Source organism: Podarcis gaigeae (genome assembly GCF_964106915.1).
Source record: "Podarcis gaigeae genome assembly, chromosome: W".
Taxonomy (NCBI): domain Eukaryota; kingdom Metazoa; phylum Chordata; class Lepidosauria; order Squamata; family Lacertidae; genus Podarcis; species Podarcis gaigeae.
Window position 1 is genome coordinate 29,227,352 of NC_139695.1, and position 25,869 is coordinate 29,253,220.

The following is a 25,869-nucleotide window of genomic DNA, read 5'->3' on the forward strand; positions in this document are numbered from 1 at the left end:
TGAGACAACTGCGCCAGTTCCTGGAAGAAGAAGAAGAAGAAAAGCGTCTGCTGAATCATGTGGAAGAGGTGGAGAAGGAGATTGCAGGGAGAAGGGATGAGCAGCTGGCCAGACTCTGCAGGAAACTCTCCTCTCTTGAGAGGATCAGGTGCGCAGGACCAGGTGCGCAGCCTGGGAGTCATTTTGGACTCACAGCTGTCCATGGAGGCACAGGTTAATTCTGTGTCCAGGGCAGCTGTCTACCAGCTCCACCTGGTACGCAGGCTAAGACCCTCCCTGCCCACGGACTGTCTCGCCAGAGTGGTGCATGCTCTAGTTATCTCCCGCTTGGACTACTGCAACGCGCTCTGTGAAGAGAATCAGAACTTACAGGGTTAAGCAGTTCTGAGTGACGTCTCACATTCTGAGGCGTGGCTATATTTCACAGAGGGGAGTGTTTTTCTCTGTGTCTTTCTTCCTTTCGCTTTTGCGGTGAGGCAGCAAGATGAGTGCTCTCTCGCCGGGTGATATATGAGTTGTTTCGACACGATTAAAGACTGAAAAGAGATAAGCAAGAATGCTTGAGTGTGTCTGATTTATTACACACACGCACAGCAACAGTTTCTACGCTGCGGAAACTCTGCTACAGGGAGTCCACGGAGAGCTATCCCTGGGTGCGCAGTGGGGAGCAGAGCGGCAGGGGAAGCGTCTGGACTCCATCCAAAAAGCACAGGTTATGGAGAGGTCAGCAAAGCTTTGAAGCTGTTGCCAAGTTGTGCCGGTGTGTGTGGAAGCCAGCTGAGAGTAGAACCTGGAGCCAGCTTGAGTCCTGCCTAATGTTTGAAGGCAGAGGAGCTAGCTGGGAGAAATCGGATCTCCAAGGACCGGGAGCTGGAGGAGCTGCTGTTATGTGAGTAGGCTCAGCCCCGGGGGAGAGATGGCTCAGTCCCAAGAAGATGGCTTTGGGCTTAAGCTGCCATGTGAGAAGCTGAGTAGCCAAAGTTGGTTGGAGTGGAGCTTTCAAGCAGAGCTGTGGCTCGTCGCGGCACAGCTGTGGGACGTAGTCCAGCCCCCACAGAAGGCAGCTGAGAAAGCAGATGTTGAAATGGCTGCAGAGCTAAGTGAAGCAGAGAAGCATGTGCTTGCTTTTTTGGCAGAGAATGTGAATGCTCATCTGAAGCCAGTTGTCCTGGATGCTAAAAGGCCTGAGGCTGCTTGGCTGGCACTCCGTGAGGCTTGTGAAGCTGGGGTGGGAAGCAAGGGTCAAGATGTGGCTGCATCCGAAGGGGAGAGGCAAGATGGCGCTGGGCACATTCTTGAGAACCAACACACAGCTGGGAGGAGCTGGGAGCCCCCATGGGGGGACGAAGGGACTGTTGCTGCTGGTGAGCCTGGCAGTTGTATGGGTGCTGCAACGTGCCTGTGTAAGGAGCCAGGAGAGAGGCCAAGTGTTGGGGGCCCTTTACCCACCAGAGGGGGTGCAGGAAAACGTCCTGGGAGCCCTGGGAGCAGTGGGGGGGCAGTGAGCGGTGAAAGCTCAGAGAAGCCTCATTTTCCAAAGGCAGCCAAGAGTTGTTTACGTCGTGAGTCGGAGCCTGGGAAGCTGAAAAGAGCTAAAAGCTTCAAGGCCAGCCATCTGCGACAAGTCCAGATAAGAGCTACAGAGCTGTGTGGGAACGCGGAGACAAGTCCGGTTTCCAAGGCAACTGGAACAGTTGCATCTACGGAAGCTGTGAAGGTCGTGGGCAAGTATTCCTGCCGGGGGGAGTCTGTTGCCGTGACAACCAGAGGGGACATCTGCAGAGACCCCAAGGACGGGGGCAGCGAGACGTTTGTTGCTATGGCAATGCTCAAGGACAACTCCAGTGAGGAGAGAATGATGCGCTGGGTAATCGACAGTGGAGCCAGCCATCACCTGATAACAGTGAGACCTGCTTTCGAGATGTGGAACTGCAGAGCTGTTCCAGCTGGGAATACAGTTGTATTTGCTGGTGGGTCACAAAAGCCTCTACCTAACGTGGCAAATGTTTATGTTACTTTCTTGCAGGCGGAGTTGGAAGTGTGTATTGTGCCTGGGATGAAACAATGTCTTTTGTCTGTTCCTTGTCTCTTGAAGCAGGGGTACAAGGTTTGCTTTGAAAATAATGTCTGTTCTATTTCCAGGGATGGAAGACAGCTCGTCAGTGTTGAATGCCAGAACAATCTCTTCGTTTTAGAGACACCTCTGGAGGGTGAGGGGAATGCTGAGGGAGCACAGGCAAAGTGTGCAAACGTTCCCACTCATGATTCATGTGCTTGCTTGTGGCACAAAAGAATGTCACATGGCTCTTTGAAAGGTATCCAAAGGTTACCACAGTACACAGTAGGGTGCAGAATGAGACCATGTGACCAATCCCTAGATTGTAGGGCGTGCAGAAAGGCAAAGGTAAAAGGGTGCAGTTATCCCAGGGTGGAGAGGGTAACCACAAAACCTTTTGAGCTTGTGCACACAGAGCTTTTTGGGCCCATGCCAAAGCCAAGTCTGGGCGGGGCCAGGTATGTGCTGACACTGACAGATGATTTTAGCCAGAATGGCTGGTCCTTCTTGCTGAGAACGAAAAGCGAGGCAGCACAACTGATCAAAGATTGGGCTGTGGAAGTGGAACTACGGTTCTCCACCAAAGTGCAGGGGTTCAAGAGTGACCGAGGTGCAGGGTTTACTGGGTCTGCTCTGCACAGTTTCTTTCGTCAGAAGGGAATACGTCACAAGGTGATGGCTCCTCAGGAGAGGGGCGTGGCAGAGCTCAGAAGTGAAGCTCTGGCTCAAGCTACAGATGTTTTACTGTGTGACTCCGGTTTGCCTCAGAGTTTTTGGAGTGAAGCTTGGAGGGCGGCCAATTTCACGATGAACAGGTCCTACAATTCAGTGGTAGGTGACACCCCATTTTCCATGCTCCACGGAGAGAAGCCGAAGCTGCATTTCTTCCGTGTGTTCGGGTCACAGGCCTAGGTGACGGTGCCAAAGGCTCAATGCAAGCAAGGTGGCCCGAGGTTCCAGAAAATGATCTTCTGTGGGTATGAACCTGCGACAAAGGGGTGGAGGTTTGCATATCCAGAAGGTGATCAGACCAAGCTTCTGATCAGTAAACGTGCTGAGTTCTGTGAGCAGAATGGTTGGTCAAGGATCCATGCTAGTCCTGATGTTCTCTCAGAATGTCTGTCTGATTCTGAGGAGGAAGGAGAGGCAGAAGCTGAACCTGTTGATGAGGACCAGGTCTCTGAATAGGGTCAAGAACAGGGTTGGGCATCTCCACAGGTTGTTAAAAGAGAGCCCAAGAGTGAGCCTTCGTCTCCTGTTAGCATAGTACAGAAAGCCCGAAGACGCACTAGGTCAGAGGGGGAGTCTTCTGATGTAGAGGACACACTTGCTGGCCCCAGTGGGTCAGAAGGAGCACCTGAGTTTGTGCTCAGACGGTCCACTCGCACCATGAAGGGAGTTCCACCTGAGAGGTTTCAGGCCACCAGTGCGTGGATTGGTTTCGCACAGTGCGAACCTGGGAGTTTTGAGTAGGTTCAACAGTTGCCTGAGAAAAATGCCAGGGAGGGGCGAAAGGCAATGGAAAGGGGGTTGAACTTTCAGAGATCTGTAAATGTGTGTTCACAGTTTCCCTTTGAATGAGAGACGAGAGGGGGTGTGAAGAGAATCAGAACTTACAGGTACAGATAGGTAGCCGTGTTGGTCTGCCATAGTCAAAACAAAAAAAATTCCTTCCAGTAGCACCTTAAAGACCAACTAAGTTAGTTCTTGGTATGAGCTTTCGTGTGAAGAATCCACAACAGTGTTTTTAGTGTCTACTTTCCCATATTCATCAAAATAAACTGCATGGTATGCATTTGTCTTACCAGTTTGTAAGTCCATAATTCTGTATCCTTTGCCTCCAGAGGCATATCCCACAAGGATACCTGCTTTTGCCCTGGAGTCAAGCTTGTGTCTGTGTTCCTTGGGCACGTGGAAGTAACACGGACTTCCAAACACACATATGTGCGACAGACTGGGAGCTTTCCCATGCCAAAGTTCAAATGGTGTGCGCTCTGCTCCTTTTGTTGGCAGTCTATTCTGCAAATAGACCAACGTGTACACTCCTTCGGCCCACAGCTTCTGTGGCAAACATGCATCCTTTAGCATGCACCTTGTCATATCCATAATGGATCTAATCTTTCTCTCAGCTATGGCATTCTGCTGTGGTGTGTAAGGAATTGTGGTTACGTGTGCAATTCCTTCCTTGGCCAGGAGAGCCTACATTTCATTTGAGCAGAACTCACCTCCATTGTCGCTCATTAGCACAGCTGGAGCTCTCTGGAATTTGTTCTTGACCATGGCAATGTACTCCTGGAGCTTGTCCACTGTCTCACTCTTCTCTTTGAGGAAATATACAACACAAAATCTTGAAAAGTCATCCAGAAATATTAAAATATATCTATTCTTTCCCAGTGAGGGAACATTCATAGGTCCACATATGTCAGTGTGCACTATGTCAAGCACTTTGTTGCTTCTTTGTTCTGCACAACGTGGAAATGAAGGTTTTACAGCCTTCTCAGTAATACAGCTTACGCACTTTGCTGGAGCTTTGTTGCTCTGCTTTACCTGCAAACCTCTTACAAGTTCTCTTTTCTGTAGATCCAGAATGACGTTGGTGTCTCTATGTCCAAGCCTTCTGTGCCATAGGTCCAGATCTGCCTCATCCTTCTGGATGGAATTTGCCACTTTTGCAGACTGGTTCTCTGAAAGATCAATCTCATATACACCATTGATTAGCTTTGCTTGAGCAACCACTTCGCCATTTTTAGTCACCTTGCATTCTCCATTTCCAAATGTGATCTGGAAACCTTTCTTGTCCAAAGTGGACACGCTGATTAAATTGCAGCTCAGCTCTGGAACATACAAAACTCTAGAGATTGTGTTCTCAATGCATTCATTGTTTATATTACATTTCAGACTCATGGAACCTGCACCTTTTGCTTTAACAAAGTTGCCATCTGCAATCTCAATTTCAGATCCTTCTTCATCATTTATCTCATTAAAATAGTCCTTTTTATATGAAAAGTGCGAGCTCGCTCCAGAATAAATTATCCATTTATTACGTCTATTTTCACGATTCTGGACAGTTAAATTCCTTTCTTGCAGTAGCCATGTGCATTCACATTCCCCCTTCTTTTCCACTTTTGGCTGAAAGGGGTGGGGTTTCTTTGCTTTAGGAGCCCTGCAATGTGTCCTTCTTTGTTACAATTGAAACAAATCACTTTCTTAGGCATCTCTTTGGACTTTGTACATTGCCTAGATGCATAACTGCTGTCTTTGCTTCTAGCATTTCTCACTGGAGATTCAGCTCTATCTCTGCATTCTTCTTTTAAATAACCAATCAAGTTTTTAAAAGTCAGACCTTGTCTATGATCCATCAAACTTACAAATGCGCTAAAGCGTGGTCCAAGTGATGATAACTGTCAGAGCTGCCCCAAGGTCCCAGCTCACAGAGGACCAACGCCAGGTCGTCGTTATATACAAAAGTCTTTATTGAAGTTCAGTTTCCATTTCAAAGCCGTAGCGCGCAGCTCTACGTCTTAAACCCTAGACCGCCGAAGCTCCGTCTGAATCTCCTCCCCTTCCACACCAGTTTAAGACTCTAGCCTTGCTCCACCTCTTCCTTAGCTCCTTCCTCCTCTGGGCCCTCCTGCCCGCTGGGGTCTCACCCTTTCTGGATTCTTCTGACGCTGAGTCCCCGGATTCACTCCCCACCTTCCGGCGGGCTTTAGGACCTGGTTCCCTATCCGGGCTACCTGCTGTGCTGCTCGCCTGTATATTTGAACTTGGCGCGCGCGCCCAGTCGGCAACCTTCCTTTTGACCGTTCCCTCGCTCCCCAATGGAGGCGTGGTCAGCCCTAACTCATCTTCTCTCCCTCCTGGAGGAGACGCTGGCCCTGATACCTGGGATTCTTCCCCCCCACTACGCTCTGGTGGGGAAGCTGGTCCTGATCTCCAGCCGCTGCTCTGGGAGTCACCGCTGGCCCCTTGCTCCTGACGCGTCCCCCCTGGGACCCCCCTTGCCCTGGCCATCGGCGCCCCCTTCTGTGAATCTTCCGATTCACTGGAGAGGCTCATGGAATCTCTCGGGCCACTGTCGTCTTCTCCTATGCTGCCCTCAGATACTTCCCCTTCGCTCTCCATTTCCTGTGCTTCTGCTCCTGAGCCCCTGACATCCATCCCCCCCTCGAAGCCCCCCCTTCCCCCCTCTCCCTCTTCTGGTGTGGGTTCCGGGTGCTCCAGTGTTGTGGGGGTGAGTGCAGGATACAGTTCATCCCCCCTGGTGTGCAGCCAGCCGGCTGGATCCTGCCAGGCCGTGACGGGCTCGTCGACGTCGATCTCCTCTGCTTCCATTTCTCTGCAGGTGTGCTCGAAACCAGGATCCTCCCCCAACACGTCCATGTCCGTCTCTCCCCCTGTTGCCTCGTGTGACGTTGCGTGCAAGGGCCCTCCCGGCAGTTCCCTGCTCCACCCCACCTCCGATTGATTGTCCCACCAATAAGAGCGGTCTGTGCCAAACCCTGAGATTGATCCCTCTGGGGAGGTAGTCTCTGGCGCCGTTTCCTCAGCTGATGAGAACCCCTGGAACGTGCTGGCTGAGAGTGTGGGTGTGAAAAGATATTCATCGAAATAATCTGCCGGCATGGGTCTGTGTGGGAAGAGTGCATGAAACTCGTCTTTGAGGTAGTGCTCCTCCACCGCATAGTAAGGAACCCACCTGTTGTCGCTTGCCGGGGTGGCTCTGCTCTCGGTGACCCCCCCTTCGTGGGCGCCTCGCTGAGTGGGTCCGGTGCGTTCCCTGGCGCCTGAAACCTGTGGGGTGCCTTGTAGGGTGTGAGCACTGATCTATGAAAGACCGGATGCATTCTGGAACCCTCCGGGAGTGTCAACCGGAAGGCTACTGGATTGATCTGTGCCTTGACTCGATAAGGCCCTAGCTGCTTGTGTCCGAGCTTCTTCTTAGCTAACGATCTGGCCGGCACTGCCTGGGCTGCTAACCAGACCCAGTCCCCCACCTGGATGTCTTCCCCAACTCTCCTGTGTTTGTCTGCCTGCATTTTGTAGGCGTGCTTTGCTAACTCCAACTGCCGTCGGAGTTGCTCATGGACCTCCTGTAGCTCCGCTGCCAAGGCCTCTGCTCCCTGTGGCTCCCCTTCCCCCACTCTTTCTAATCCCGGGAAGGTTCTGGGATGCTGCCCATTATTGGTGAAGAACGGTGTCACCCCCGTGGACACGTGCTTCGTGTTGTTGTAGGCAAACTCGGCCAGCGGTAGGTAGTCCACCCAGGTCGAGGGCTGTTGATTCGCGTAGCATCTCAGGTACTGCTGCATGATGGCGTTGACCCTCTCCGCTTGTCCGTTGGTCTGCGGGTGCCGTGCCGACGGTAAGTTGATCTTGACGTTCAGGATGCCCAGCAGCTTCTGCCAGAAGTTCGAAATGAACTGGCGACCCCGGTCAGACAGGATGGACCGCGGTAAGCCGTGCACTTTGAACACGTGGTCTATGAACAGTTTGGCGGTCTGTTCCGCCGTGGCCACCTTCGCACAAGGAATGAAGTGGGCCATCTTGGTGAACATGTCTACAACCATGAGTACCGCCGTCTTGCCCCGCGAGCTGGGCAGATCTGTGACAAAGTCCAGGGCCACTCTCTCCCACGGTTCGAGCGGCGTCTGTAGCGGTTCCAGCAGTCCCGCCGGCGGCCTGTGTACTGGCTTGGCCCTTTGGCATGTGTCACACCTAGTAACGTACTCTGCGACTTCTCCCCTCATCTTGGGCCACCAAAAATCTCTGGCTACTAATTCCGCCGTCTTGTCCTTGCCGAAGTGCCCAGCGCTGGGCGCATCGTGTAACTGCTGCAGTACTTTCGCTCGGAGTTCGTCTTGGCACGTAGAGGGCCCCTTTGCGGATGAGCAGTCCGTCGCATATCTGAAACTCGTCATCCTTCGCTGTGCCTCTTCGCACCTCCTCCATCTTGGATTGTGCGAAGGAATCCGCCTGCAGCACGCGACGTACCGCGTCCAGGTCCACGGTGGCTGAAGCGCATGCCCACGCTTTCGGTGCGAAAATGTGTTTGGCCGCCACCGGTGCCGCTTCTTCGAGATACTGCGGCTTCCTGTATAGCGCGTCCGCCATGACGTTGTTGTCTCCCGGGATGTATTCTATCCTGAAGTCGAAATCCGCAAAGAACTCCGCCCAGCGGATGTGTCTCTAGTTCAGGAACTGCGCTGTGCGCCAGTACTCCAGGTTCTTATGGTCCGTGCGGACCTGCACTGTTTGTTTGGCTCCGATGAGGAAGTGCCACCACGCCTTGAAGGCTGCATGAATGGCCAGCAACTCCCTGTCCCAGATGGTGTAGTTATGCTCCGACTTGCTGAGTTTCCTGGAGTAGAAAGCACACGGCCTCCAGTCCCCTTGCGGATCTTGCTGCAACAGGACCGCCCCCACGGCTCTGTCCGAGGCGTCCGTTTCAACCCTCATTGGTCGGCTGGGGTTGACGTTTAGCAGCTGTTCTTCGGACGCGAAGAGACGCTTGAGTCTCTGAAAGGACTGCTCCGCTTGGTCCGTCGAGACGAATTTCTTCTTCTTGGAGCTGAGGGTGTCCGTGATGGCCGCTGTCTGCATCGCGAACCCGTTGATGAACTTGCGATAAAAGTTGGCGAAGCCGAGGAACTTCTGGACCTCCTTCCGATTGCGCGGGCTCTTCCAGTCCAACACCGAGCGGACCTTGGTGCTGTCCATGGCGAGTCCCTTGTCGGACAGCTTGTAGCCCAGGAAATCCACCTCCGTCATGTCGAACTGGCACTTCTCCAGTTTGGCGTAAAGTCTGTGCTCCCGTAGTCTCTGCAGAACTTCCTTGACGTCCTTCTCGTGAGCCTCCTGTGATTCCGAGAAGATCAGAATGTCGTCCAGGAAGCAGACGCACTTCTTGTAGAGAAGACCCGCTAACACGTGGTGCATGAAGGCTTGGAAACAGTGGGAGCCATTTTGCAAGCCAAACGGCATAACTCTGTATTCATAGGTGCCCAACGGCGTAAACATGGCTGTTTTCCACTCGTCGCCTTCCCTCATGCGTATAAGGTTGTACGCCCCTCGCAGATCCAACTTGGTGAAGATGCGACCCTTCCTCACCGTCGCCAGCAGGTCGTCGATCTTGGGCATGGGGAATGCCATGGGCTTCGTCCTCGAATTTATGACCCGGTAATCAACTACAAGCCTCTTTTGGGGCGTGTCTTTTTTCTTCACAAAAAACACTGGACTGCCCCCCACTGCTTTGGATTCTTGGATGAATCCCCGCTTCAAGTTGTGATCTATGAACTCCCTGAGTTCCTGCAGTTCGTCTTCAGACATGGAATACAGTTTTCCAGTCGGCAGCGTCGCCCCCGGCAGGAGGTCAATCTTGCAGTCGTAGGGCCTGTGGGGAGGCAGCTTGTCCGCTTCCTTCTCGCAGAAGACCTCCAAAAACGCCTTGTACTTGTCAGGTACCGCTTGCAGCATGCCCAAGTGTAGCTGTGGTTCATCCTCTTTCCCCTCATCTTCCTGGCTGGTCAGGATGCAGTGTTCTGCGCAGTAGGAGGAGCAGAAGGTCAATTGACGCTGGTACCTGTTAGGGTTTGCAGAACTCAGAGGGTTAATGAGTTCTGTGTGACGTCTGTCCATTCTGACGTGTGATTTGGAAGGTGGGAGGAGTTTTTTCCTTGTCTCTGTGTCTTCGAGAGAGACTGCAGCCATAGCCATGAGTGCTAGAAGTCCGGGAGTGTCTGTCTGAGGGATGTCGTTTTGTTATTTTTCTGCTGTAATAAAAGGCTAATAAATGGACACACAAGGACTTGATGTGTTTGCCTGGATCTAAGAAACAAGCAACAGTTTTTCCCGCTGTGTTTTACTCTGCAAGGCGAAACCGGAGAGACGCAGATCGGCGCTGCTTGGCTGAGGAGCGTGCCGGACCGCTATAAACTGCACCTAATTGGGGTCGTAAACCAATTAGGTAAAGGTAAAGGTACCCCTGCCCGTACGGGCCAGTCTTGCCAGACTCTGGGGTTGTGCGCCCATCTCACTCAAGAGGCCAGGGGCCAGCGCTGTCCGAAGACACTTCCGTGTCACATGGCCAGTGTGACATCGCTGCTCTGGTGAGCCAGAGCTGCACACGGAAACGCCGTTTACTTTCCCGCCAGTAAGCGGTCCCTATTTATCTACTTGCACCCGAGGGTGCTTTCGAACTGCTAGGTTGGCAGGCGCTGGGACCGAGCAACGGGAGCGCACCCCGCCGCGGGGATTCGAACCGCCGACCTTTCGATCGGCAAGCCCTAGGCTCTGAGGCTTTTACCCACAGCGCCACCTGCGTCCCGTAAACCAATTAGTCAAGCTTAATTATCTAACAGGTTATGGACCTAATTACCGTTATAAAACTGTTGCGAAGTGTGCTTTGAAGTCGGCTGGGTCAGCTGGGAAGACGCTACCGAAAGCGGAGGTCTGCGTTCTGAGGCAGAGCAGCTGGCTGAAAGACGCTGAGTTTTGCCTGATGCTGAGAGGCAGAGGAGCTGAGAGCGAGACAGGTGCCGGAGGCTGCTTCAACGTGAGTAAGCTGGGGCACTGGGGGAGAAGATGGCGCAGTTCCAGAAGCATGGCTTTAAGCTTAAGCTGCCATGTGAAAAGCTGACGCGTGAAGGCTGGTGGACGTGGAGCCTCCGCGTAGAACTTTCCCTGGTCGGAGAAAACCTTTGGGAGGCAGTCCAGCCACTACAGAAAGTGGCTGGGGCAGCTGTAGAGCTGAGTGAAGCTGAAGAGTGTGTGCTAGCTTTCCTGGCGGAGAATGTAAGTGATGCGCTGAAGCCTATTGTCCTAGATGCTGAGAGGCCTGAGGCTGCATGGCTAGCACTCCGTGAGGCTTGTGAAGCAGGAGTGGAACGCCAGAGCCTAGACACGGCTGCATCAGAAGGGGAGAGGCAAGATGGCGCTGGGCACATTCTTGAGAGTCAACACACAGCTGAGGGAAGCTGTGAGCCCCCAGAGGGGGACGAAGGGACTATTGCTGGCAGCTGTACTAATGCTGCACCGTGCCTGTGTGAGGAGCCAGGCCAGAAGCCAAGCGTTGGGAGCCCTTTACCCACCAGAGGGGGTGCAGGAAAACGTCCTGGGAGCCCTGAGAGCAGTGGGGGGGGGGGGCAGTGAGCGGTGGAAGCTCAGAAATGCCTTGTTTTCCAAAGGCAACCAAAAGTTGTTTTCGTCGTCAGCTGGGTTCTTTGAAGCTGCGGAGAGCTAGACGCTTCAAGGCCAGCCACCTGCGAAAAGTCCAGATAAGCCCTTCAAAGTTGCGTGGGAACGCAGAGACCAGTCCGGTCTCCAAGACAACGAAGGAAGTTGCTTCTACTGAAGCTGACAGGGTCCTGAACAAGGGGGAGTTGGTTGACGTGGCAACCAGAGAGAACAGCTGCAGACGCCCAGAGGGAGGGGGCAGCGAGACTTTTGTTGCTATGGCGATGTTGAAAGACAGCTCTGACAGAGACACTGAGCTATGCTTTGTCATCGATTCAGGAGCAAATCGCAATCTGGTTCCAGAGACCCCTGCTGTCGAGATGTGGAATTGCAAGGCAATTCCAGCTGGGAAAACTGTTCTGTTTGCAGATGGGGGAAAAAGAAATGTAACTAATGTTGCAAAAATCTTTCTTTCTGTTTTGCAGGAGCAGTTGGAGGTTTGCACTGTACCAGGGATGCATCACTGTATTTTATCTGTCCCTTATTTGTTAAAAAAGGGGTTTAAGGTTTATTTTGAAAATGATGCTTGTACAATCTACAAAGGAGGGAAGCAGCTGGTCAGAGTTAAAAAGGGGCAGAATGATCTCTTCATTCTTAAAACGCCTCTGGAGGGTGAGGGGAAGGTTGAGAGAACACAAGCCCTGCGTGCTACAGTTCCCACTCATGTTTCATGTGCGTGTGTTTGGCACAAGAAGACAGCTCATAGTTCTCTTGAAGAAATCCAGGTGTTATCAGAGTACACCAGAGGCTGTAAAATTAGGGAATGTGGAAGGACCCTACGTTGTAAGGCTTGCGAAAAGGCAAAGGTAAAAGGGTGCAGTTATCCCAGGGTGGAGAGGTTAACCACAAAACCTTTTGAGCTTGTTCACATAGATCTGTTGGGTCCCATGGAGGAGCCAAGTCTGGGAGGGGCCAGATTTCTGCTAACGACGCAGGATGATTTTTCGCAGAACTCCTGGACTCATGCTCTCAAATCCAAGGAAGATGCAGCACAGCTGATTAAAAGTTGGGTTGAGGAGGTGGAACTAAGGTTCTCCACCAAAGTGCAAGCAGTCACTAGTGACAGAGGTGCAAAGTTAATGGGTCTGCTTTGCAGAAGTTCTTTCACCAGAAAGGGATACGTCACAAGGTGACTTCTCCTCAAGAGAGGGGGGTGGCAGAGCTCAGAAGTGAGGCTCTGGTTAAGGCTGCACAGGTGATGCTGTCAGACTCTGGGTTACCTCCAAGTTTTTGGATGGAGGCAATTAAGTATGTGAGTTTCACCTGGAATTGAACCTACAATTTAGTGGTAGGTGACACACCTTTTTTCATGTTGCACGGCAGGAAACCCCAGATTCATTTTCTGCGTCCTTTTGGGTCAGCCGCATCTGTGCCGGTGCCTAAGGCTTTGCGAGGGCCAGGTGGACCCAAGTTCCAGAAAATGATCTTCTGTGGGTATGAGCCGGTTTCTAAAGCATGGAGGTTTGCGTACCCAGCAGGTGATCAGAGTAAGCTACTGATCAGTAAACACGCTGAATTCTATGAGCAGGATGAAAAGTCAAAGACTCCTGCCAGGCATGATGTTCTCTCAGAATGTCTTTCTGATTCAGAGCAGGAAGGTTCTGATGAGGAGGAAGGAGAGGCTGAGTCTGCTGATGACGATCAGGTCACTGACCAAGGTCAAGAACAGAATGGGGCATCTCCACAAGTTGTAAAAAGAGAGCCCAAGAGTGAGCCTAGTTCTCCTGTTAGCGTAATGCAGAGAATTCGAAGACGTTTTAAGTCAGAGGGGGAATCCCGTGATGCAGAGGACACACCTACTGGCCGCAGTGAGTCAGAGGAAACACCTGAGTTTGTGCCCAGGCGGTCCAGTCGGACAACGAAGGGCATTCCACCTGAGAGGTATCAGGCCACAGGGGTGTGGGTTGGTTTCGCACAATGCGAATTTGAGAGTTGTGAGGAGGTTTCACAGGTGCCTGGCAAGAGTGCCAGGAAGACGCTGGACAAAAGGTCTGTCAGGATAAACACCCAAGTCACCTCAGAAATGGACAGAAGAGGGGGTGTTAGGGTTTGCAGAACTCAGAGGGTTAATGAGTTCTGTGTGACGTCTGTCCATTCTGACGTGTGATTTGGAAGGTGGGAGGAGTTTTTTCCTTACTTGTCTCTGTGTCTTCGAGAGAGACAGCAGCCATAGCCATGAGTGCTAGAAGTCTGGGAGTGTCTGTCTGAGAGATGTCGTTTTGTTATTTTTCTGCTGTAATAAAAGGCTAATAAATGGACACACAAGTGCTTGATGTGTTTGCCTGGATCTAAGAAACAAGCAACAGTTTTTTCCACTGTGTTTTACTCTGCAAGGCGAAACCGGAGAGACGCAGATCGGCGCTGCTTGGCTGAGGAGCGTGCCGGACCGCTATAAACTGCACCTAATTGGGGTCGTAAACCAATTAGTCAAGCTGCATCACCATAGGCGGCGTTTGCTGTACCACCTGTCCTCCGAGTAGCTCCCTTCCATCAACCGTGACGACGTTCAGGGGCATAGTGGCTGGTAAAAGCGCTATGCGATGTTGCGTGACGAAATCCCCTCCTATAAAGTCTGCATTACTGCCAGAGTCAATGGTAATAGGGACTTCCATGGTGAGTCCATTGGGGAGCTGGAGTGATGCAGTGAGTTGCACCACTGGTTTGGGCGGGAGGGGGTCTGTGGGCTGTAAGATCCCTGGGGACTGCTTCACTGACTCGCCTGGCTGGGCCCCAGTGCCTCTGTCTCCAGCCAGACTCCGTTTCCCTGCAGTTGTTCCCCCTGTTGAACTGCTTCCTTTACTGTTGCTGAGGCTGCAGTGTGCTTGTGGAGCCTCTGGGGACACTCTTTCGCCATGTGCTGAGCACTGTCGCAGATGTAACACTTCCTGCTCCCTCTAGGAGGCTTCGCCTTGACTGCTCCTGGTGTTTGGGCTCTGGTTGCTGTCTGAGCCCTGGCACCACCTATCTCCATTGGCTCTTCTCCCCCTCCCAGTGGAGGCGTGGACTGGGCGCGCGCTGTCTCTCTGGGAAAGGAAGGAGGTGATCTGGCTGGTGTGCGTCCCCAACGTCCTTCATCCTTGCTCTAAGGGCGTTCTTCCAGACGCACCCCGATCGCCAGCGCTCTTTGGACGACTTCCTTAGTGCTCTGGGGTCTCTCCCCCCTCGCAATTTCATCTTTCACAGCCCCATTCAGCCCCTCCCAGAACAGGTCTCGGACAGCCGCTGAGTTCTTTTCCCATCCCAGCGCATTAACCAACGCAAAAAGGCGGGAGTGATATTGTCTCACAGTGGCTTTGCCCTGTTTCAGTCCATGCATTTCCCTCCTGGCAACGTCCACATCCACTGCAGATTGAAAACAAGCGTCCATAGCCTTAATAAAGGCATCTGAATTTTGGAGGGCGGGATCATTGTCGCGCCAAAGATTGCGCAGCCACGCTTTAGCTTCCCCATGCAGATGAGTTAGTATGAAGCCTACTTTCTCCTCCTCATCTCTAAAGTCTTTCTGAAGCAACTTGAGCGCGAACACTACGTCTACTCTGAAGTTAGGATACTGCTGCAGGCTCCCATCGAAATGAGACACGAGGCTGCCCCCCCTCTTTCCGAGGCCAATCCCCTCCGGCTTGGCACCTGGCCGCCCCTGCTTGCTCAAAATTTCCAACCTGGTTTGCAGATCCTGGCAGAACGCGGCTGCTTCCTCCTCTCTCTTTCTGGATGCTGCTACTTCCATGGAAAGCCTCGTGACTGCTTCTTGCAGGGCTGTCATTTTCTCCTCTGTATCCATCCTTCCCTATCTTCGTGAGCTTGCAAAACACCAAGCTTTGCCCCTCGCTGCATCAACTCACGCTGCGAAGGTTTTATGTGAGACGGAGCTTACTGTCAGAGCTGCCCCAAGGTCCCAGCTCACAGAGGACCAACGCCAGGTCGTCGTTATATACAAAAGTCTTTATTGAAGTTCAGTTTCCATTTCAAAGCCGTAGCGCGCAACTCTACGTTTTAAACCCTAGACCGCCGAAGCTCCGTCTGAATCTCCTCCCCTTCCACACCAGTTTAAGACTCTAGCCTTGCTCCACCTCTTCCTTAGCTCCTTCCTCCTCTGGGCCCTCCTGCCCGCTGGGGTCTCACCCTTTCTGGACTCTTCTGACGCTGAGTCCCCGGATTCACTCCCCACCTTCCGGCGGGCTTTAGGACCTGGTTCCCTATCCGGGCTACCTGCTGTGCCGCTCGCCTGAACATTTGAACTTGGCGCACGCGCCCAGTCGGCAACCTTCCTTTTGACCGTTCCCTCGCTCCCCGATGGAGGCGTGGTCAGCCCTAACTCATCTTCTCTCCCTCCTGGAGGAGACGCTGGCCCTGATACCTGGGATTCTTCCCCCCCACTACGCTCTGGTGGGGAAGCTGGTCCTGATCTCCAGCCGCTGCTCTGGGAGTCACCGCTGGCCCCTTGCTCCTGGCGCGTCCCCCCTGGGACCCCCCCTTGCCCTGGCCATCGGCGCCCCCTTCTGTGAATCTTCCGATTCGCTGGAGAGTCTCATGGAATCTCTCGGGCCACTGTCGTCTTCTCCTATGCTGCCCTCAGATTCTTCCCCTTCGCTCTCCATTTCCTGTGCTTCTGCTCCTGAGCCCCTGACAATAACAAAAATGCTATCTTTGTATCTTCATCAAAAGCTTTGGGAGTCAGATCAATGCTTTGAATAATCTCAGTAAACTTGTTGATGTGCTCTGTGAATTCCTCTTTTGAATTCATCCTCAATCTGGTTAATTTACACACCAAGTTTCTGAAGCAGTTTATGCTAGATTCTCCATACACGTGCTCAATATCTCTTAAGATTTGAGATGCATCATCTGTACTATTTATTAATGATAGCTGCTCATCATGAAGTCCACTCAAAATTATGTGTCTAGCTTCGCTGTTCATGCATTTCCAAGCACTTATCTTGGCTAAATCTCCCTCAGTTGTTCCTGAAGGCTGAGGCTTTAAAGCTTCCAAAATGTGCTTATAATCTAAACATGCTATCAAGCACTGCTTCCAGTGTATGAAATTGTGTTCATTCAGCACAGGCATTCCTAGCTTTGCATCACTATCAAAAGCTGCTCTAGCGATCTTAAAATCCAAAAATTTGAAAATTCTTCAAAATTTCTCAAAATTTTAAAATCAAAAATCTCAAAATTCAAAACAGTTCTTCACTGCCTTGGGTCACTGTGAACTCTGAGGGAAGGGGGGGTTGCTTAATCCCCACTGCACAATGGAACAAAGGACCATGTGCTTACCAGGAAGTTAACTCAGAAAAATACTACTCAACTCAAAATCACAATCCAACGCAATCCTTCAAAAATATGCAGAAATATGCAATACTGGGGCCACTAACCCTTTGTGGGAATGTTCAGGGGTGCAGGAGAGGATATATTGACTAATTATATCCTTATCCAACTTGTGCTAACAAGTTCCCAAAATATCAGCAGAGTTTATAAACATTCCCCTTTAAGTTCACAACGGTAACGTGTGCACAGGTTCGCTAGAACCTCTATAATAATTACTCTGGTAATTTCCCCTTTGTTCCCTCTTAAAATACAAGACACAACACAGTTTTTATAAAAGTATAAAAGAGTTTACTCACGTTCTGTTCACAATATGATCCCAGAAGGCACACAGCTTGAAAAGGTAAAATACATTTAGAATCTATCTTGTAGCAAGATAGTCCTTATCTCCTCTCTTGGCTGGGAGCCAAGAGAGCATCCTTAGATGTTTCCTCATCAAAGGAAGATGGCAGAGAGAGAGATGGCTGCCTGCCCTGTGCTTTTATCATTTACCTGCACAGGTGAGGCCACACCCACCTCTGGTCACATGCGAAGGAAGTCCGTCCCCAGGAAGTTTACCTGCTTCTTGGACTGACATCCCTCCCCATGTTCTAACATGTACACTTTAGGAATGTTGTCACTGACTGCTCCTGTGTTTACATCCCACAGAACCAGGGGTGCCCGGCGCGTCAACTGGGGGAACCGCTGACACCCCCCCAGGACCCAAATCAAGGTGGGAGCGAGAGCGCCCGGCCACGTGGCCGACTGCCCAGTGGCGCTCCAGGGCCAGTAAAAACCCCAGAGCCAACCCAGGGAGAAGGAGGAAAGGAGAAGGAGAAGGAAGAGAGAGAAAGAGGAAGGAGAAAAAAGAGGGGAGCCCCGACCTTGCGGCCACTGACAAAGAGAGGTAGGAGAGCACCAGGAGGGCAAGGACACGGGGCCGAGCCCAGGCCCGACCCGAGCCTACTCCAGGGCAGCTAGCACTCCAAGAGATCAGGCTGGGGCCCAGAGGAAGGCCACGCGACAGAGGAGGTATTACTTCTCATTTTTTTAAAAAAATGATTTTTTAAAAAAAACATTTGTTTCTCTTTTGGGGGGAAAAAAGTGTCCACAGATTCTTTGGGAAAAAAATCTGGTAACCTTACTGTCAGGACTGCCTCTAGGTCCCAGCTCACAGAGGACCAACGCCCGGTGGATGTAATGTACAAAAGTCTTTATTGAAGTTTAGTTTCCATTTCCAAGCTCTGGGCGTGCCGCCCCACGTCTTGACTCTAGACCGGCTAAGTCCCCTCTGACTCACTGCTCCTCCCACACCAGTTTAAGATCCTAGCCCGGCTCCACCTCCTGCGCTGTTCTTTCCTTCGCTGGGTCCTTCTGCCCTCTGGGGTTTCCTCCTTCCTGGACTCCTCTGACGCTGAGCCTCCGGAGTCCTGCCCTTCCTTCCGGCGGGCTTTAGGACCTGGCTCCCTTCCCGGGCTCCCTGCTGTGCCGCTCGCCTGTACATTTGAACTTGGCGCGCGCGCCCAGCCGGTAACCTTCCTCCTGACCGTTTCCCCGCTTCCCGATGTGGGTGTTGCCAAACCTGACTCCTCTCCTCCCGCTGGTGGTGAGGACACTGGTCCCGATTCCTGGGACTCCCCCTCCCCACTGCGCTCTGGTGGGGAAGCTGGTCCTGACTTCCAACTGCTGCTCAGGGACTCCCCGCTAGCCCCTTCCTCCTGGGGCTTCCCCCCTGGAACCCCCCTCGCTCTGGCCATTGGCGCTCCCTTCTGTGAGTCCTCCGATTCGCTGGAGAGGCTTGTGGAGTAACTCTTTCCACTGTCACTGCCTCCACCCCCCTCGGACTCCTCCTCCTCACTCTCCATTTGCTCCCCCTCCTGTGTCTCTCCTTCTGAACCCCTGACACTTACCTTAACTCCTAACCTTCTAATTCCAAGTCTCTTCTTTCTCAATATCCCCATTCCGTTAACCGCACCAAGCTGTAAAATGCAAGTTTAAAAAGCAAGCTTTCCTTTGCATCTCACAGAACTTTAAATGTAATTCGTGGTTTTTTTCACCTGTCCACCAAACTTAGGTTGTTTTGCCTTCCTTTAAATGGGAAATCAGTAGTCATTCCATGCTTTTTGGTAAAACGTTCATCTGGATCCCAGAACTCCTACCTGAGAAGAACAATGGGAGTGTCCGCTAGCGCCAGCCGCTTCTCCTTCTGCAAGCAGCGCCACCCGAATTCCCACCTGGGATGAGCCGCTAAACTGAGCCGCAGGAGAAAGACTGGGGCGGGCGGCAAGTGGGAGGGGGAAGTCGGGCGCTTCTGTCCCGTCAGAAAAGTGCTGCTCCTCCCCGGAGGCAGCCTGCTTGCAGAGAAGGGGGCCGGGCTGCCTCAAAGCCCATCAAGGCCACGGGCTGCTAGCATGACTCATCCCGGCTTTATCATCTGAGGGGAAAGGGTGCGTGGTCTTAAATGCTGGCCTTGGCAACTTGGCTGAGCTACCTTGGGCCAGTCCTTGGGCCAGCTTAGCCTCCCTCACAGAGGGTTGTTCTGAAGATACACTCAGGAAAACACCCGAGGCATGAAGAAGAAGAACAAGGAGAGTCTGGAAAGGGGGGTGGGGAGCGCTACCACCCCAGCCGCTCCAGGATGGGAAGTGCGTCCCAGGGGAAGCGGGATTCAGGCGGAGGAGGACGTCGGGTTGGGTGGGGGTTGCCAGGAGCAGCACGATGTCCCTCCAACCCCCGGCTTCCACTCTCCAGGCAGGCGCCCAACGTGGCCAGCTGGCAAGGGCTCTTTCTTACTCCAGCCTTGGCGTGCAGATCCCGGGTTCAGCCCCAGATCTCTGGAGCGGAAAGGCTCTTGGGCGTGAATATGAAAGGCAGCATCTGTCAGAATAGGGCATACTGAGCCAGTACAGATGAACGTGACTGTCAGGGAAGGAGGTCCAGAAGTTCGTCGGATTTGCCAACTTTTATCGCAAGTTCATCAAGGGGTTCGCCATGCAAACGGCGGCCATCACGGACACCCTCAGCTCCAAGAAGAAGAAGTTCATCTGGACGGAGCAGGCGGAGCGGTACTTTCAGACACTCAAGCGTCTCTTCGCGTCCGAAGAGCAGCTGCTGCACGAAAACCCTAGCAAACCCATGAGGGTTGAAACGGACGCTTCAGACAGAGCCGTGGGGGCAGTCCTGTTGCAGCGAGACCCGCAAGGGGACTGGAGGCCGTGTGCTTTCTACTCCAGAAAACTCAGCAAGTCGGAGCAGAACTACACCATCTGGGACAGGGAGTTGCTGGCAATTCACGCAGGCTTCAAGGCGTGGCGGCACTTTCTCATCGGAGCCAAACACACAGTGCAGGTCCGCACGGACCATAAGAACCTGGAGTACTGGCGCACAGCGCGGTTCCTGAACCAGAGACACATCCGCTGGGCAGAGTTCTTTGCAGATTTCAACTTCAGGATAGAATACATCCCGGGAGACAACAACATCATGACGGATGCGCTATCCAGGAAACCGCAGTATCTCGAGGAAGAGGCACCGGCGGCGGCCAAGCACATTTTCGCACCGAAAGCGTGGGCATGCGCCTCAGCCACAGTGGACCTGGACGCGGTACGTCGCGCGCTGCAGACGGACTCCTTCGCACGAGCCAAGATGGAGGAGGTGCGCAGCGGCACAGCGAAGGACGACGAGTTCCAGATACGCGACGGACTGCTCCTCAGAAAAGGGGCCCTCTACGTGCCAGGAGACGACCTCCGAGCGAAAGTACTGCAGCAGTTACACGACGCGCCCAGCGCTGGGCACTTCGGCAAAGACAAAACGGTGGACTTAGTAGCCAGAGACTTTTGGTGGCCCAAGATGAGGGGGGAAGTCGCGGATTACGTCACGAGGTGCGACACATGCCAAAGGGCCAAGCCAGTACACAGGCCGCCGGCGGGACTGCTGGAACCGCTACAGATACCGCTCGAACCGTGGGAGAGGGTGGCCCTGGACTTTGTCACGGATCTGCCCAGTTCCCGGGGCAAAACAGCAGTACTCGTGGTCGTGGACATGTTCACCAAGATGGCCCACTTCATTCCTTGCGCGAAGGTGGCCACAGCGGAACAGACCGCCAAACTGTTCATAGACCACGTGTTCAAGGTGCACGGTCTACCACGGTCTATCCTGTCCGACCGGGGGCGCCAGTTCATCTCGAACTTCTGGCAGAGGTTGATGGGCATCCTGAACGTCAAGATCAACCTAGCGTCGGCAAGACACCCGCAGACCAACGGACAAGCGGAGAGGGTCAACGCCATCATGCAGCAGTACCTGAGATGCTACGCGAATCAGCAGCCTTCGACATGGGTGGACTACCTACCGCTGGCCGAGTTCGCCTACAACAACACGAAGCACGTGTCCACGGGGGTAACACCGTTCTTCGCCAACAATGGGCGGCATCCCAGAACCTTCCCGGGTTTAGAGAAAGTGAGGGAGGGGGAGCCGCAGGGAGCAGAGGCCTTGGCAACGGAGTTACAGGAGGTCCACGAGCAACTCCGGAGGCAGTTAGAACTAGCAAAACACGCATACAAAATGCAGGCAGACAGACACAGGAGAGTTGGGGAAGACATACAGGTGGGAGACTGGGTCTGGTTGGCAGCCCAGGCAGTACCGGCCAGATCGTTAGCAAAGAAAAAGCTCGGACACAAGCAGCTAGGGCCTTACCAAGTCGAGGCACAGATCAATCCAGTGGCCTTCCGGTTGACACTCCCGGAGGGATCCAGAATGCACCCGGTCTTTCATAGATCAGTGCTCACGCCCTACAAGGCACCTCACAGGTTTCAGGCGCCAGAGACAGCACCAGACCCGCTCAGGGACGCGCCCACGAAGGGGGGGTCGCCGAGTGTGGAGCCACTCAACGAGGCCACAGAGATTTTGGACTCGAGATGGGGGGAGGAAGGGATTGAATATCTACTCGCCAGGGAGGACACCCCAGCCAGCACCAACAGGTGGGTACCGGACTATGCCGTGGAGGAGCAATTCCTCAAAGACATGTTCCATGCACTTTTCCCACACAGACCCATGCCGGCAGATTATTTTGATGAATATCTTTTCACACCCACACTCTCAGCCAGCACGTTTCAGGGGTTCTCCTCAGCGGAAGAAACGGCGCCAGAGACTACCTCGCCGGAGGGGTCGATCTCAGGCTTTGGCACGGACCGCTCTTATTGGTGGGACACTCAACCCGAGGAGGAGTGGCGCAGGGAACTGTTAAGGGGGCCCTGGCACACAGCCTCACCCGAGGAGATGGGGGGACAGGAGGGCATGGACGGGTTGGGGGAGGACCCTGGGTTCGAGCACACCTGCACAGAAATGGAAGCGGAGGAGATCGACGTCGATGTGCCCGTCACGGACTGGCAGCATGCCAGGGGGGAAGAACTGTATCCAGCACTCACCCCCACAGCATTGGAGCACCCGGAACCCACGCCAGAAGAGGGAGAGAGGGGAAGGGGGGGCTTCGAGGGGGGGATGGATGTCAGGGACGCAGCGGGAGCGCAGGGAGGGGAGGAGATGGAGAGCGAGGGGGAGCAATCCGAGGGGAGCGTAGGAGAAGAGGACAGTAGCCCGAGAGATTCCATGAGCCTCTCCAGTGAATCGGAAGATTCACAGAAGGGGGCGCCGATGGCCAGGGCAAGGGGGGCCCCAAGGGGGACACCCCAGAAGCAAGGGGCCAGCGGGGACTCCCAGAGCAGCAGTTGGAAATCAAGACCAGCTTCCCCTCCAGAGCGTAGTGGGGGGGAAGAGTCCCAGGTATCAGGGCCAGCGTATTCACCACCAGCGAGAGAAGATGAGTCAGGGTTGACCACGCCTCCATCGGAGAGCGAGGGAATGGTCGAGAGGAAGGTTACCGGCTACGCGCGCGCGCCAAGTTCAAATGTACAGGCGAGCGGCACAGCAGGTAGCCCGGATAGGGAACCAGGTCCTAAAGCCCGCCGGAAGGAGGGGCAAGAATCAGGGGGGTCAGCGTCAGAAGAGTCCAGAAAGGAGGAAACCCCAGCGGGCAGGAGGGCCCAGAGGAGGAAGGAGCTAAGGAAGAGGTGGAGCAAGGCTAGGGTCTTAAACTGGTGTCAGGGGGGAGGAGACTCAGACGGAACTTCGCCAGTCTAGACTTTAAGACGTAGAGCCGCACGCTCCGGCTTTGAAATGGAAACTGAACTTCAATAAAGACTTTTGTAAATAACTACAGCCGGGCGTTGGTCCTTTGTGAGCTGGGACCTAGGGGCGGCTCTGACAGTGACTATTGGTTCGCTTCCTCTGCTATCTGCCAGGAGCCAGGAGTGAAACCGAAAGTAGACTGACCAGCTAGCTGAATCCAATTATATTGCTATGGGGTGGGGGGAAATCTCTAACATTGTACTTTTTTTTTTTTTTTGAAAATTCTTTTTATTGCTTCATTCCTTAAAAGAAATAGGAACTAAGACACAGATAAACAAAAAAAGAGTATTACACAGACAAATAACAATAAAACGGAAAAGAAAGATAAAAAGAAGATACACAAAATTATAATTTTCACATCAACAAAGTTACCTAATCTTCCCTTTCGAGGCTTCCTTTAGCTTGCCCGAAAATCATTCGAAGTAATAATTTGGGTTACACATTTCTTAGCATATATTGTCATTGTACCTTTCTCTATCTCCTATTATCTTTACACAATAACTCCTAGTCTATCTAACATTGTACTTTTTGATACTTGTACTTCCAGGGTGAATTGAATGGTTGGGGGGTGGGGTGGAAGAGAGGCAGAAAGAAGAGCTAACTTGTCCCTGGCTGGGGGCGCCATCTGGACGGTTCTGCCGGGGCGCAAGATCACCTAACTACTGCTCTGCGCCTCTGGACCAGGGGTGGATGGTGCTCATTGGGACTGGGAGGGTGGAAGGCAAGGAGGCCAACAGTAGGTGGCGCCAGAGCCAAGGAGTGGCAGAGCAAATGTGTTCTGTATCTGAGATGGCGTGGGAAGGGGCTGGCGGCCACCGCAGCCATCCCCTGTCTGCCCTCATGGAGCGGCCAGAATCCACTGGGCAAATGCTCATCTTGCCAGAGTCTGGGTCTTCTGCTGTTGCTCTCTCAGAAACCGTGCCCAGGTGGGATGCTTTGTTTTTCGTAGCTGCTTCATCCCTGAGGAAGTTGGAGGTGACGCAACTCCTGCATCTCTGACGTGGGAAGTTTGGGAGGTATTTCAAATTCCCCCCTTCTCCCTTGGCTCCCTGGAAAGAAGGCATCTTTACATTTTGAGCGCATTTCACAGGCCAGGAGCCAAGCACCCCTTCCTGAGGGGGAGAAGAGGCCCAGAAAAGATGAGCCCTTCCCAGCCCAAAGGAATATTGGGAGCGGGAAGGAACTGATGTCATCTGCCAGAGCAGCTGGCTAATTGAAGGGAATGAGGTGATAACAAGGCTTTCAAATCTGAACTCTTGTTTGCGGCTGATTAGGATAGAGGGAGGTGGAGAACAAGGGCTATCGGAAGCAGACTCTGGGTAGCTGGTTCCTTCTCTTTGTTCGGGTTCCTACATCACACCAGCAGTTTAAATGGCAACACTCCTTTGCAAGATTGTCCGCCTTTTTAGTTGTTGTTATGGAAAATCAATAAAATGATAAGTTGCCCCTGTTGGTTTCTGCTCTCTTTCACTGTGCAGCGAAGTGCTTGTCACGAGACAGGTGTTTACATTCCACAGTCGGTTGCTGTTGGGTTTTCACACGGGAAAGGGAGACTGGATGTGACGTACACTGGTTTCCTGTTTTTTCACTGTTCTTCGCAGTTCAGTTGTTGTTCTCTCCGTGCTTTAGAGGAGAGAGGATGTTTTCTCTGCTCCGGCAGAGGCAAGATGTTTTTCTGTAACCTACCAGCTTTGAAGTGTAAATAAAGCAATATAGAGTATGTGCACGTACTCCTCATCATTCCGCTGTGCACGGGACACTGCAATCAACAATAATTGGTTATGGGGCCCAGAAAAACGCGCAGAAGTCGAATCGGAGTGCCGGCAAAGGATCGGAATGTAGAGGGACGGATCGGACGGTATCTGCTCTGCGCCTCAAAATGATTGATGAGGTATGTGCTACTGCTCCAGGCAGCCTGCCAGCTTCTAATTAATGGCTTTATGGCTGGACTTTGAACTTTTATGGCCGTTTTGCCGGGCACAGGCAAAGGCTCAAAGGAACAAGCTCCTATGCTGGGGAAATCGAAAGTAACTTTTAAAAGTGCTTTTGGAATAAAGCAGCTGCAGAAAACAGTGACACAGCTTGATTTAAGGCAGCAGAGAGAAAGCACTTTTGAACTTGCCTTTGGAATGAGGTTTGAAGCAGCTGCAGTTAAGCAGAGTGGCACAGGCTCACAGGCAGAGGCTGTTTTGAACTTGCTTTTGGAATGAAGCAGCTGTACAAAGACGCAGCTTGTATAAAGCCGCCTGATTTAAAGCAGCAGAGATGACGCAGAAGGCTAATGCCAGAGTCATGATGGCTAGCTGCAGAAGGCTGGCTGAGGCAAGTGGGGAATTTGATGCCAATCAGCCAAATGCTCAACACACAGTTGCCTGTGATACTGCCGTGATTCAGAATGAAGCAGACCGCCAGGGTGCTAGCTGCATGGGCAAGGGGGAGTCTTCACAGACGTCATCCCATAGTGCAGTGGAACCACCAGATGGCGCCAAAGCTTTGAAGGCAGTAAAATGCTACTCGTGTGGACGTCTAGGCCATATGAAGAGGGAATGCAGATATCCCAGGGCCAAGACAGAGCAGCGCAGCGAAAGCTCATCGCGTGGAAAAGGCCAAGGCAAAGGCAAAGGTCCGGTGTCCAGGACAACGCAGCACAAGGCAATGGTCTCACGCTTCACTCCAAAGGTTGCAGAGGTCCAGAAGACGTCTAGATCTTTCTTCGTTGTTGATTCGGCTGCAACGCATCACATGTGCAACGATAAGCGACTGTTCGTGTCTTTTACACCGCAGGAAGGTGCGATTCACCAGGCGGATGACCACACAATCCCCAGTAAAGGCTATGGAACTGTTGTTCTTCACAGTTTGGACTTATCAATACAGGATGTGCTTTATGTACCGGATGCCAAGCATAATCTGCTCAGCGTTGGACAGCTGAATGAGTGGAAAATTGACGTTTCCTTTAAAAACAAAAGGTGCATCATCACAAAGAAAAATGATTATGTATTGCATGCTGAATATGTTGATCGTTTGTATGTTTTGTATTTTGATGATGTTGTGCAGGATGAAACGTGTTGCATTGCAGGTACTAACAAAAGTTTGCATGCAGGATG

General features: G+C 52.6%; 1 long non-coding RNA gene across 1 annotated transcript in view; it reads left to right on the forward strand.

Moving 5' to 3' along the window:
- The window catches only part of LOC310836093, a 382,060-nt gene extending 357,572 nt beyond the window's left edge, over positions 1–24,488 (forward strand). Inside the window, exon 2 of the long non-coding RNA XR_014559856.1 lies at positions 24,372–24,488. This is a non-coding gene — a long non-coding RNA (uncharacterized lncRNA). The remainder of the gene's footprint in view (positions 1–24,371) is intronic.
- The last annotated feature ends 1,381 nt before the right edge of the window (positions 24,489–25,869 follow it).